This window comes from Stylophora pistillata, chromosome 6 (assembly GCF_964205215.1).
Source record: "Stylophora pistillata chromosome 6, jaStyPist1.2, whole genome shotgun sequence".
NCBI lineage: Eukaryota > Metazoa > Cnidaria > Anthozoa > Scleractinia > Pocilloporidae > Stylophora > Stylophora pistillata.
The window spans coordinates 22,269,947-22,283,009 of NC_142524.1; the positions used below are offsets into that span (position 1 = coordinate 22,269,947).

The 13,063-nt window shown below is 38.1% G+C and overlaps 1 protein-coding gene and 1 pseudogene across 2 annotated transcripts in view; both read right to left on the reverse strand.

Annotated features, from left to right (window-relative positions):
* Positions 1–13,063, reverse strand: part of LOC111324665 (microfibril-associated glycoprotein 4) — a 94,950-nt gene that overhangs the window by 23,845 nt on the left and 58,042 nt on the right. The gene's annotated exons all lie outside the window — the stretch shown is intronic.
* LOC148728817 (uncharacterized) lies at positions 559–1,974 on the reverse strand (annotated as a pseudogene).

Genomic DNA, 13,063 nt, shown 5'->3' on the forward strand with positions numbered 1-13,063 from the left:
CTCACACAAATCAACACACCCAGACCCGGCCTGTGTTAACCCTTTCTTTTTTTCAACTGGTGGATGAAAACAGCTTTATTAGCGGCAACCATGGTTTATCACGGCAGACATGATACATTCGTCGAGAAAACAGAAAAGAAGAAAAGTAAGGATTAAGGAGGCTGGATATAGTTTTTCACTTTCCTGATGCAAGATATTTAAATTAAAATTAACGAAGCTTAGCTTTGACAAATCGCGATCACATTTTCCCCTGAAATAAAGATATTATCGTAATGACTTTATTAATCTATTGACAGGAATACTATATAATTAAAACGCTAAACTACTAAAAACTAATATTACTAATATTAAATTAACAATAAAACTAATCAGGCTATTTAAAATTCAGGAAAAAAGGTCACTACGTAATTTAAACTAAAAATAAAACTAGAAGTAATCTTGCGCTTGTATAAATGTAAAATTTACAATAAGGCTAGTAAACTATTTACTAAAACAATAAGGCTAAAGGGCTAATTACGAAATTCGATACAGAAAGGGGTTTACAAATATGAGATTATTTCATAAAAATAGGTTAGCAGCTGTACAATTTACTTTAAAATCATCAACAGATTCACTTCTAAAAAGGGCTGGTGCGATACTCTGATGCTATTATTTACAGACTTTAATATTTCGAAAGAAATCCTGGTCCTGAGCCAGCTAATAACAAATGGGTAACCTTCAACGTCCGTCTCAGTCTGCCAATTTCTCCGCTAAGTGTTTTATAAACATTTTGTATTCTTCGCCCCTCCCGCCGTTGGTTCCAAAAATAAGTGGGGTAAAGGAGACCATCTCGACTTCTAGTACCCTTTCTTGGTACTTTCTCTTCTTCTCACTCTCCTGTTCCTTGAAAATTGCTGCAGCTGATTTCCCCTGGTTAGTCTTGGAGTTGACATGCGTCACTCTAACATCGAAAAATGCTGTCACTCCGCGCGACCAGAAGCCATCAGCCTTCACATCCAATCTCGCGTCGGAACTTGTCGTGGCTGATCTTAAATCCATCGCTTCATTGTCCAATGGCTGGAAGTGAGGCTCCATATGGACATTCTTGCACACTTTGCTGCGGGAGGTTAATAGATTTCTCACTCCATCATGGCGTTGAGCCACAAATGTCCCCTTTTTACATGACAAGGTATGGCTTACGTTAAATGGCTCACCACAAGCACAAGTAGACGGTATGTCCTGCAGTGGTAAATTGTACCGCAATCGCAAGGAATCCCTAAATTCTTGCTTATTCAAAGTCAAACCCTGATATTTGAGGGGTATGGCATCGAGCCAGGAACTTGCACCTTTGTCTCTTGCTTGCTGTGAGACGCAACAGCTCAGGGTCGAGGGATGCATCGATACTCTCGATTTTAAACCTTGTGTTCTCTGCCTTTAGTGACCGCAGGTCTCTCTTTAGTTTCTCTACCAATTGCTCATTTGTATTCATGATTTTACTTTGAGATTTGATAGACTCAGCATGTTTTCTGGTGAAACGTTTTGACGCTGAGTACTGTTGTGGGGCTTCTGTTGTCAAATCAGGTATTCCCAGGCCGCCTTGCGCTGGTGTTAGTGTCACGAGTTCGCTCAATTCATCTGGGAGTGGTTCTGCTTGACCGAATAGGATGGGGAGATACATCTCATCAATGACCTGCTGTACAGGGTCTACGTATTCTTCGAAAGACTCAATAGTTCGCATACAGTAAGTGAATTTAGATTTGTATCCCTGGATGAATACAATATAGGCTGCATTTCTGTTAAATAAAATCTCTAGGTCAATTGTAAATCTTAGTGGGTAAAAAATTATTAGCAATGTTAAAGTTATGTTACCACAGTGTATTACTCATTAGAAGTAAACGCTGAGTTTACCAAGCTTTGTGAATGGCTGACAGCATTAACTCTAAATGCTAAGAAATCTAATTTTGTTTTATTATGCGATCTTATAATGTGATATTTCGATATAATCATAGAAAGAAGCTATCTTTCCAACTGACGATAAATATATTTGACATCGATAAAATGTCATATTCACGATTAAATGCAAGGATTATGTAAAATATATTGGCATACTCATTGACAAGAATCTTAACTGGAAAACCATATTGATCTCATTGTTCTAAAAATGAGAAAGACCATTGGTATGATAGCTAAACTGAGACACTTTGTACCCCTTTCTATCATTGTAAAGTTATATCAGTCTCTTTTTCTCCACTACCTTACTTATGGAATCAGCTCGTGGGGTCAAGCGTCACAGTAAACTTTGGATAAGCTTCTTCTCCTTCAGAAGCGGGTTATTCGTTTATAAACTTTTCTCCAAAGTGTGAACATGCTATTCCTTTTTTCATTAATCTTAAAGTCCTGCCTGTTCATTTTGTTTATTTCGAATCTGTTTCTTGTTTAATGTATGATATTCAACATAAACTAGCTCCTCCCTGTATTCAAAATCTATTTGCCTATATCTCAGATATACATTCCTACAACGCCAGATCAGCAACTACCAACAAATTTTATGTATGTCCTCTCGTCTTGAGCAACTTAAGAATTCTTTTTCCCACTTTGGCGTTCAGCTATTGAATGCTTTACCTGACAGTATTAAAAAATCTGTCCATAGAAATTTATTTAAAAAACAAATACATGAAATACTTATTAATATCTTCAAACAACAGAACTTGTATCTTACACCATCTTTAATTCTTGAAATAATAAAAAAATTGTAAACCTCATCAATCTTCTGGCTCCGACCAGTATAGCGAGGTCTCTTTCTATTTCCTGTTATTATTATCATTAGATTAATTAATTTACTATTTCAATTTTAATTTACTACTTATTGTAATTTGAACTACTGTTTTCTTAGTGTAATCTGAACTGCTGCGAATTCGAAATCTTTGTAAGTACCCAGTGATAAGCCTAACTTAATTATTCCCCCCCCCGACTACTCTTCAACTAATTGTGGGTAGGCACTTCTCAAATTGTAACTGTTGTAAATCAATGAATTGTTGTTGTTGTTGTTGTAGTCGTTGTTACTCAATATATGATTCATTCAAATATTGCTTGTGTTCTGATCTTGTTAGGCGCCTATCTTTTTTCCCTAAATTCTTTCATTTACAGCCCCATATCCACCTACCTCAACTAAATTGTTCTGTGCTCTTTATTGAAAATACAGTCCCACAAAACCCAAATACAATAATTATCGTAACTGATTTGCTCTCAACCAACTGAGAATAGAACTTTGTGCCAAAATGGACAATAGAAACCTACGCTTAGCATTGTGTTACTTTACATGTATGTTTTGTCCAAAATTAGCCATACATCCAAATCAAGCTCCCAATGGCTTCTAATGTAGATTACATCATTTCCTGAATGTCCCGGCCCTTCTGGAAAGTTTTGTGCTCATTCCTTATGTACTGGTACACAAAGTGCTAAAAATATTCATGTGAAATGCTTCTTTAGAGTTAATTTCATATCATTTGCCTTGGAAAGACAACCAACCTACAAACTTCAGAACTCAATTCCACTTCGTTACATAAACAAAATCGTGACTGAATCTATCAGGCCACAATGGGAGATGATGCTGACGTTTCTTTTAGTTCCTAAGATCTTCAGGTTACTTCTGCATCCTTGGGTGTTACTCGTCAAAACATGTGAGACTTCAATTACAAAGTTTGCCAATTAACCCCTCATCTTGAAAATGAACATTTCGGGACTATTGTATGCTAGTTATCTTGTTTTATCGATGAACAGGAACAATATTGAAAACGATTTAAGTGTAATCAGATATTAGCTCTTCTAATTGAAACCCAATGAGACACCAGACACTAAAAAGCAGCTCAATTTCGTAAGCCACGCAAGTACGCATTGCGGACCTACTTTTTATGCATGGCTTACAAGGCGCGCTCCGTTTGGGCAAAAATCTAATGTATATCTGCCTGTTTACCAAAAGAGGACTGAAACATCCTCCCTTCCTGGGAATATGGCGCCACCTGGGGAGAATTACCAGATTTTAAATTAATAAAGGTTTTTGGTTGGAGGAAGCGAAGAAGACACTTGAAAAGCCGAAAAAAACCACAAAAGTGTTATTTTTTGTAACATTATCGAATTGCTCATTTGAAATTTCATATAACTAACTGGTTACTCCATTGCTAAGCGTTTGTTTTACGCTGCACGGTTTAAGTGAAAGAAATATTTGAATAGGACTCCAGAAACTGCTCGCCGAGAAGGAAAGGTTCCCATAGTATTTGCTTCAAGAATATTGTGGTGTCGAACTTACTGAAGTTTTGTTTTCTTTTTTTACTTTTACTTGAAATCCTACTTAGTGGTGAGTATTTAGTTTGCAAGTGGTGATTTATGGCAATTCCCAGTTGTTTTCCGCTTCATGTGATAGTTTTTCCAAGTTTTAAATTTTTAGGCTCTGTTTAATTTTTAACGAGGACTTCATGAAAGCTTTAATTCAAGCTGAAGCAATTGTATAAAATTTGGTTAAAAAGTTTGTCCAATCTTCTCTAGTGATCTTTACGTACAGCTTTTATTTGCAAATCACGCTCGCCAACGGTACTTGTGTTTTATACATTGTACTTATGCATTGTACTGGTGTTGGAGACCAGTTAAGGCCGCTAAAAAAACTAAAAATCCCATCAGCAATTATAAAACCACTAATTGTGGTCACCGAGCTAATCACCTAAACTCTCAACAGTATGAATATGCGCAAACCATGACCAGTGTTTTGATTTCTCCAAGAGTAATTTTATAAGTTGAGCAAATATTTGACTTCCAAAGAACCCCGAACTTTACAGAAGCTATTTTCCTGAAATACAATAAGCAGGTCACTCATCAAGAAACGTTCCAGGCGTCTCACGCTAACAGAAACCAAAGGGCCACACGATAATCACACAAACCAAAGGGCCACACGATAATCACACAAACCAAAGGGCCACACGATAATCACACAAACCAAAGGGCCACACGATAATCACACAAACCAAAGGGCCACACGATAATCACACAAACCAAAGGGCCACACGATAATCACACAAACCAAAGGGCCACACGATAATCACACAAACCAAAGGGCCACACGATAATCACACAAACCAAAGGGCCACACGATAATCACACAAACCAAAGGGCCACACGATAATCACACAAACCAAAGGGCCACACGATAATCACACAAACCAAAGGGCCACACGATAATCACACAAACCAAAGGGCCACACGATAATCACACAAACCAAAGGGCCACACGATAATCACACAAACCAAAGGGCCACACGATAATCACACAAACCAAAGGGCCACACGATAATCACACAAACCAAAGGGCCACACGATAATCACACAAACCAAAGGGCCACACGATAATCACATCGCCACCTCCCTTGCGCAGGAGGTTCGCAGTTACCTCTTAACCATTGTTGCTTTCTCCTTGGGTCACATTTCTTTATTTGGAAAAATATTGTGCCACAGAAATTATGCCTCAGGAAGCTCCTTAGGATGTTATCCCTTGGCACATCATCTAAAAAACTCAAATTTTTTGAATGGATTGTGGCGCTTTTGCGATTGGACCCGAATAATTTGATTTTATTCGACTCTTCAGCTTCATTGGTAACATGACAAATTTTTGTCTCTGGGTATAGATAATAATTGAGAACGGAATTTGTTTATTCGTTTTCTTTCGTCAGAATAAGATTTAGCCTACTTCAAAAAAACAAGTTTCATTAAAAACGAATCGCACAATACACTGGAAACGAAATTCCAGATATAAGATGGTGGAGGAAATTCTTTTGCTAAGTAGTCTGCAGAGCAGGCCTAATTTTGGCGAGGCAGTGATCAGTCTTTTCTTAGCGAAAATTATGGACGTCATCTTTGATTTGAATGGAAGCGGAAGGCTGGAGAGAGAAAGAAATTAGGGACTGGTCATTTATTAGAGGGAGGAGGGGGGTCGGACTGATACATTTTAATTTTCCTATACATAATTTCACGTTGGCCTGTTCTCGCCACTGCATAACATAATGTGGCCACCCTTCGAGTCTGTACATAAAATAAGATGACCTACCCTCAACTACAGAAATATTTTAAATAAAACTTGAATAAAACTCGCCGAACTATTTAAAGCAAATAGCGAAAATAAGAGAAAGGCATAGAAGGGAAAAGCTGGACGAGAAGAATAGAATTTTGGTTTAATCTCCAAACTACTGTCTGATGGTAAGAATCCAGTTAAGGAAGTCAATGTGGCTGCTCTAATATCCTTAAAAGGGACACAAGTTTACTGGCTAAAGCAAATGATGGAAAGATGGCTTACAAGTGATCAAGCTTGTACACTAATTTAAGAGTACTTGCCCTCTATCAGCTCTTCAAATAGTGAATCAGAGGACAGTGCATGATGTTGAGTAATATTAAGTTATAGATGAAGTTTTTTTTCCAATGTGAAAGAACTGCTCTACACCATGTTATGTTGGTTTGTTATTGCATCATTTTGATAATAAATCGTATTTGAATTGTTGATTCCTTCAGCGTTGTTTCTTTTTTGTGGAACGGAAATTGGAATGCACAAAAATACATAGCCCCTCAGAAATGGTTGCACAATTTTATGCAGCCCCCCCCCCTTTTTCAGGTGCGAAAAAGGTATGACCCTCACCCTATTTTCACTAACCCACCCCCCTCTAATAAATGACCGGTCCCTTTTTACCAAGGGGATTAGTAACAATGGAAAAAAAAAAAAAAAAAAAAGAAAGGAGGGAGTGAGTGTGGGGAGTGGGTATTATGAATATTTCGCCCTTCCCCGTCCCCTCCCTCTACCGTCGCCCCTAACTCCAAATCAAACATAACTAGCCGGTTGAATAGACCACGATCGCGCGCTTCTTAAAATTAACCCACCATAATAAGACGCTTGCACTGCAGGCTTAGCTTCTTGCTGAAGGGCTTAACTTGCTCGCTTTGACTTCATTGTGAAGGTAAAGAAAATAAAGAAAATATTATAACAACTAAGGTTTTTTTAATTTTTCTGGCATTTTCAAAGGATGAACTATTCTGAACGTTGTTCTCACCCATAATTTCACCCTAAACATCAATTAATGTTTCACACGCTGGTTATTATTTTTAGAAAATTATCAAATTAAAGCTTATTTCCAACCAATAATTCTACTACTTGACAAGAAAAAGGTACATTCTAGCTCCAGCTATCCAGCATAATCAATGAAAATGTAAGCCATGAAATCTCTTACCACTCGTTACTGGTGTGGGCAGTATATTCAGCTAGACTATGCGAACCAGACGAATGTCGGGAAAAACAGAGTTCTGTTCTAAAAGTTGTAAAAACACCATTAAACGGCTATGATTAAAAAACATGTTGTTGTTCTTCCATTATTCTGTCAAATCTGACAGATGATATGGTTATTTCATAACAAAAATCATTGTTAACATGAGATAAACAACTCAGTGAAAATACTGATGCGTTCTCGTTGAATTGTTCTTTCAATGTGGACAATATTTTGTAAGAAAGATGGATGCTTAATCTATCTTTCCTGGAAAGTAGAAGAGTGTTAAATACAAGCAAACCACTGTATTTTGACCAATATCCTCGCACACCTTATTTGGCCACTGAAATGAGATACTGCCTCTTCATCTCTTCTCGCCACCGGATCGGTCTTCGACCCATTTTGAAGATGGCGCCCTGTAGCTAGCGCTTCCTACCAGCCGCGAAATGCTGCATTGTCAAAGGGTAGTCGGCTAAGAACTTTAGACATTGTTATTTGTGTTTCTCAGAAAGTTTTCGGACCATATTTCTGGGCTCGCCTACTTGGAGCTGGCCATTTTCTCACACCTTCTTGCACAACAGCTTAAAAAAATTTTGTTAGGTTTGCCTCTTGGCTTCACAACTTGAATCTTGGATTCTCTAAACCGCTGATGTATCACAGGAGAGAAAATTCATTCAGGTTCCTTTTCTTGTCCTACTATCATATAGTAAAATTTCAATCCAGAAAAGTTTTTTTTATAAGTGAACTATATATCGTATCGACTTTCAGTTTGTATTAAAACGACCTAGCTCCTCCACAAGTTCTGCCTATGAAATCCCTCACCTTTCATTAATACGTTAGCAAAACGGCCTAAGACGGTTTGCGAACTACCCAGAGACATTCGCGAAACGACCTAGGACGTTCGTGAGCTGGTTGTTGGTAGAAGATCTCATAGGTGCAACGACCGATACCTTATATGTAGTGTCGGATCGTCCGGGTGAGTGTGTCACCCGGACGATCACACTACACTTTCACATGTTACTCCCGGGTTCAAGCCATTTACTGCGTTACCGATAACTTCATATGATTAGAGCGATATTCAAATGAAAGTTGAAAGCTATGTGATATTGCTTTGGTTTCTCTTTGCTACGCTATGCGCCTGTTCCAAAACTTGAAGGCGTTTTCAGTGACTATTGCACTACTAAGGTGGATAGTAATATTGATGTGCGTTTTCGCTTTTTGAAAACTATTTGATTGTTAACTTGAGATATACCTTTTCAGCTCTGTGGCTTGAACAATCATTTTCCGTGTCATCTTTTTCATCTTGTTTTTAAGAAACAGTCAATGATTTCACTAACAGAAATTAAAATAAAGCCTAACTCACTGGGACAAACGGCATTGTAGCATTGTGAGAAAGGTTTGAATGTGTCTGTGTTTATTGACGTCACAGAGGCTAACTAAATAAACGCAAGTAATTGATGTTGCACAAGCGGTTTATTAATCACTAATCAGGGTTTTAGATGACTTCCTGTTGCTAAAAATTGTTACCAAGGTCACTCAAATAAACTGAGCCAATAACGTGAAAATGAGAAATAACTTCAACTTCAGTCTCATCTCGAAACCTGATCCTACGGTGTTGGCCGTGGAAGGTCAGGGTACGAGAGTAACTTCGGTCTATACTACGGGCCCCTGAATAAGCAGTCTCTAATTGCATCCCTCCTAAATTGACAAATACATACTTAATAAGGCGGCGCGGATGCTTTGAGAAAAATCAATTTTTCTAATAGAAGAGCGAATTATTGAGTACCAAAATGGACCTTGTACTGATAGTTGATTTAAGAGCGGATAAATATATTGACACTGAAAGGTCAAGATTGGAACATGATTTGAATAACTTCAAATTCTATTCTATCGGTTGACCAATCTAATTGTTGGACGAAACGTGGATACGAGTCACCCACTGTAGTACCGTGAGATAGAATGGAGGAGACAGTGGTAAGACACATTATTTTAATGAATCAGTCATTATCATTCGCTAAAGGCAAGGGTTGAGCACTTTTTTAGGGGGAGGGGAGGGTGGGGAGTCACATGGTTTTCTGGGTGAAAGGAGGGAGAACATAAGAGCTTAACGAGCCTTAGAAAGGGATCAAGTAGATTTTATTGTGACACTACCAAAATCCTCCACACTTTTTCCCCCTTCCCCTCTCTTTCGGATAAAAATAACAACCGATCCCTAATGATCGAGAGACACACATCTTTTGAGGCTATCAAAATGTGACTCGATTGCAGTTATAAATGAGGGGATGTTGTTCACCAACTTCAGACAAGCTTACAACGGAATTCATGTAGAGCATTGTAATTCAAGATGGCAAAATCAGTGACAGACCATATTCTTGCGTTCGCTCGGATTTTGCCGACCAATCGGGTTAGCGCCAAGACCTTGACGACGCATCAGGAGCGAGGACGCTAGGAACCAGGCTGTCACAGAAAAGGTTTGATTGCCGGAGCGTGGGCGACTGGGCGAGTCCCTCAAACTCCTTAATGATATGTTATGTGGTGAAAGCACCCAATTATAATTACGCCAACACACCTGCTTCAAAGAACATTTAAATAGAAAAAGTGCTTTTTTGTCAGTAAAATAAACAATTATGAACGATTCATAAACTTATGCTATTTGATCAGTGGGGTGTCAAACCATCCAATTATCGTCTTTGGCCGAAAGAGAAACAGAGACGGGATGAATGGTCAAGACAGCTCATAGCCGTCTGTTGGTCGAGATAACAATGACTTTTTGCAGAGATGGTCGTAGACATCCCTAGACATTCCTGGACAAGGTCGGCTACGGTCCTTTCATATCGTTTAAGTATATACAATTCACAGTTTAGTTCTCGTTAAATTGTAACGACTCCAAACGAATTGTGCCGTTAATGGGACACTCTAAGTACAACAAGATCCCTCTAATTGGATTTGCTTTTGATAATCATATATCCCTTTTGTTTGATTTTAATCTGTTATATCAACTAAGGCCCGAACTGCAGCTTAACCTCGTTGACCTAATCCCTTCGTGAAGAGGAAAATGTAAAACAGCTTTTAGCTCTACCAGATTAAGATGTACTGAAGCCGTGTGTAACAGCGAAGAGACAAAAGTTAAATGTCAACTAAGCCATACAAGCGAATCACTTTCACTCCACTTAAGACAAGTGGAGCATGTATGTAACCCTTCTTGGCACTAGAACACCGAAATGTCTGACGTTTGGTTTACTGGCGTGCTAAAAAAATTATGCGTCTTTAACTGAAAGTAACCGGCGAAAACAGAAAGCAAGGTTCTCATCCGACAGTAACAGGCAACAGAATTTATATTCCCAGTGCCTAAACAAAAAGAAAAATTAACTCACCGAAAACGGCTAAGGAATAATCTTGTTATTTTAGAGAACAATGCTCTTCAGGAACCATTGACCATGAAGCAACAAGGTGTGTTATAACTTCAAGAGATCTCGACGGTGTGTTTGCCAGCTGTCCTTAGGATGATTTATTTGGCACCCCTAAACAATCAAAACAATTATCTAGAAAGCAGACATCCAATAAGATTTCAGGGGGCGAGTTACGGATCTCAAGTCATAAATACACGTCACTTTTCGAAATTTACGGTGATGCACGATTCAGTTCTTAAGCAGTAGGATACCATTTGAAGGCCCTATTCACGTCAGTTACTGGATATCGAGGATCTCGCGGTTCTATTATGGCTTCGTCAGAAAATTCCTTGAATAGCCCGACCATAAATCCAATATCTTCAGCTCTTATTCCAGTGAAATATTGCTCCGAACCATCTGCATTGGAAATAGCACGCCTCGTCTTTGAAACTTCGTCAGCTGTTCTAGGAGTTTTGGGCACTATCCTGGTTTGTGTGGTGATTTCAATAATGTTAAACGAAACGGGTGTTACGAAAACTAAGACCCTCGAAAACTAGGACCTAAGACCTAAGACCCGTCTTAGTTTTCGAGATTACGAAAACTAAGACCCCTAAAATCGAATTCGTTGAAATATAAAATCAAATTGTAACCAAAACAGATCTAATCTGTCAAATTAGCTCCTGTCTGATCCTTTCCACCGAGTTTTAGGTCAAATTTAACGGTAAATTTAGGGGTCTTAGTATTCGTAATTTGGAAAACTAAGACACTTCTTAGTATTCGTGATTACGAAAACTAAGAGCCCCACCAAACCATTTTGTAAAATTTCTACAAAATCGAATTACGACCGTTCAAAAACCATAATCCGTAGAACAACCAAACACTACTATCATACTTGACGATCAGGTATGCGGAAAGCATCCTCCGAAATCTGTCAGAAGGGGTAGTTTGGAAATTAAGGAATGCCGGAATTTGGAACCGGAACTGGAATACTCGGAATACTTCGTAATATCTGGAATACCCGGAATGACCGAAAAATAATAAATTTTAAAAAAATTAAAGTAAATTAATAAATAAATAAGAATATCGATTATTAAAAACTGATGGTAAATTCAGAACTTGATTAAATAATTTAATACGAAATCTTTCTCTGAGGGTCCCCTCCCCCCAAAAAAAAAACACTTACCGGCACTCTTCATGGAGATGCACGTATTAGAATTAAAAAAAAGTCTACGTCAGGCCAGTAGCCCATACAGCCTAAGCGACGGAATATTTGTACTCTAGTACTCTCCCTTCACCCTGGATGGGATGCAAATCCATCACATGGTTTCTCCTGTTTTAAATTCGCCTCCACCGGTTTACACACCTGTAGGATGTCATGGTCCGTCTTTAGCACCTAATTATCGACCGATCTGGTAACCAGTGAAAATGAGATTTTGATAGTAGCAAACAACCACTTATCCTCAAGAGGTCTATTCCAAACGTATACAGTGTTACTGAATCGCACGAGCGCAATCTCTCAAGAATAGGAGTGTTTTTTTTCCCTTCTCTCTTGCTTCTTTGCTTTCTTTTGTCGACCTTGTATGTCTTTACCACTGGTTAAGCTAAAATAAATATACCTTTCTCCTCATAATAGAAAAAGGAGGTTTTCAAAACACGAAATGGACTATGAGTGTTTCCAAAGAATACTACACTCCCAGACACCACCTATCAAACAATAAGTATGCGGGTTACACAATGATATTGTACTGAACTGTATGCAAATTTTTGGCTTAGCGACTGTAACCTTGTTTACATCGTTGAGAAGAAACCCCATCCCCTAAAAAACAAAACAAAACAAAACAAAACAAAACCAACACTTAGTATGAAAGATCTTGAAAGTACTCAGTAGAAAGCGTATTGAACAAGATATCACTGAATTAACCGAACAAAAAAGGTTTTTTGCTTTTGTCTTTTTCTGGGTTTTCCTTCCTGGCAAACGTCCTTTCGTTATATCTAAATTCTGCCTCGTGAATACGACTCTGCGGTATTCAATGAGACGGTGTAAATTGATAAATTGAAAATGATCCTTGAGTTAGAGACCAAATTGATATAATCATCTTTTAGAGGAAATTGATGAAATCCCAGAGTTTCGTCCTGTGCAAAACATCCTCAACGAGTGTTTACATCGTTCAGAAGTGTCAATAACGATATCGTCAAGGTAAGCGGTGAGATCAAAATGATTTCAATCGCCATTAAAACAATTCCATCAACATTTTTCAGGTTTAATTTAACAGGGCAAAATAATGAAAGGAACCGGTTTTTTTTTTTTTTTACGCTCAAATTTAAAATAGGTTTCATTTCTGCGTTCTTAATTTATGTGCAGGTGGTCATGGAATCTGGTGGTTTTCAAATTAAAACTATATT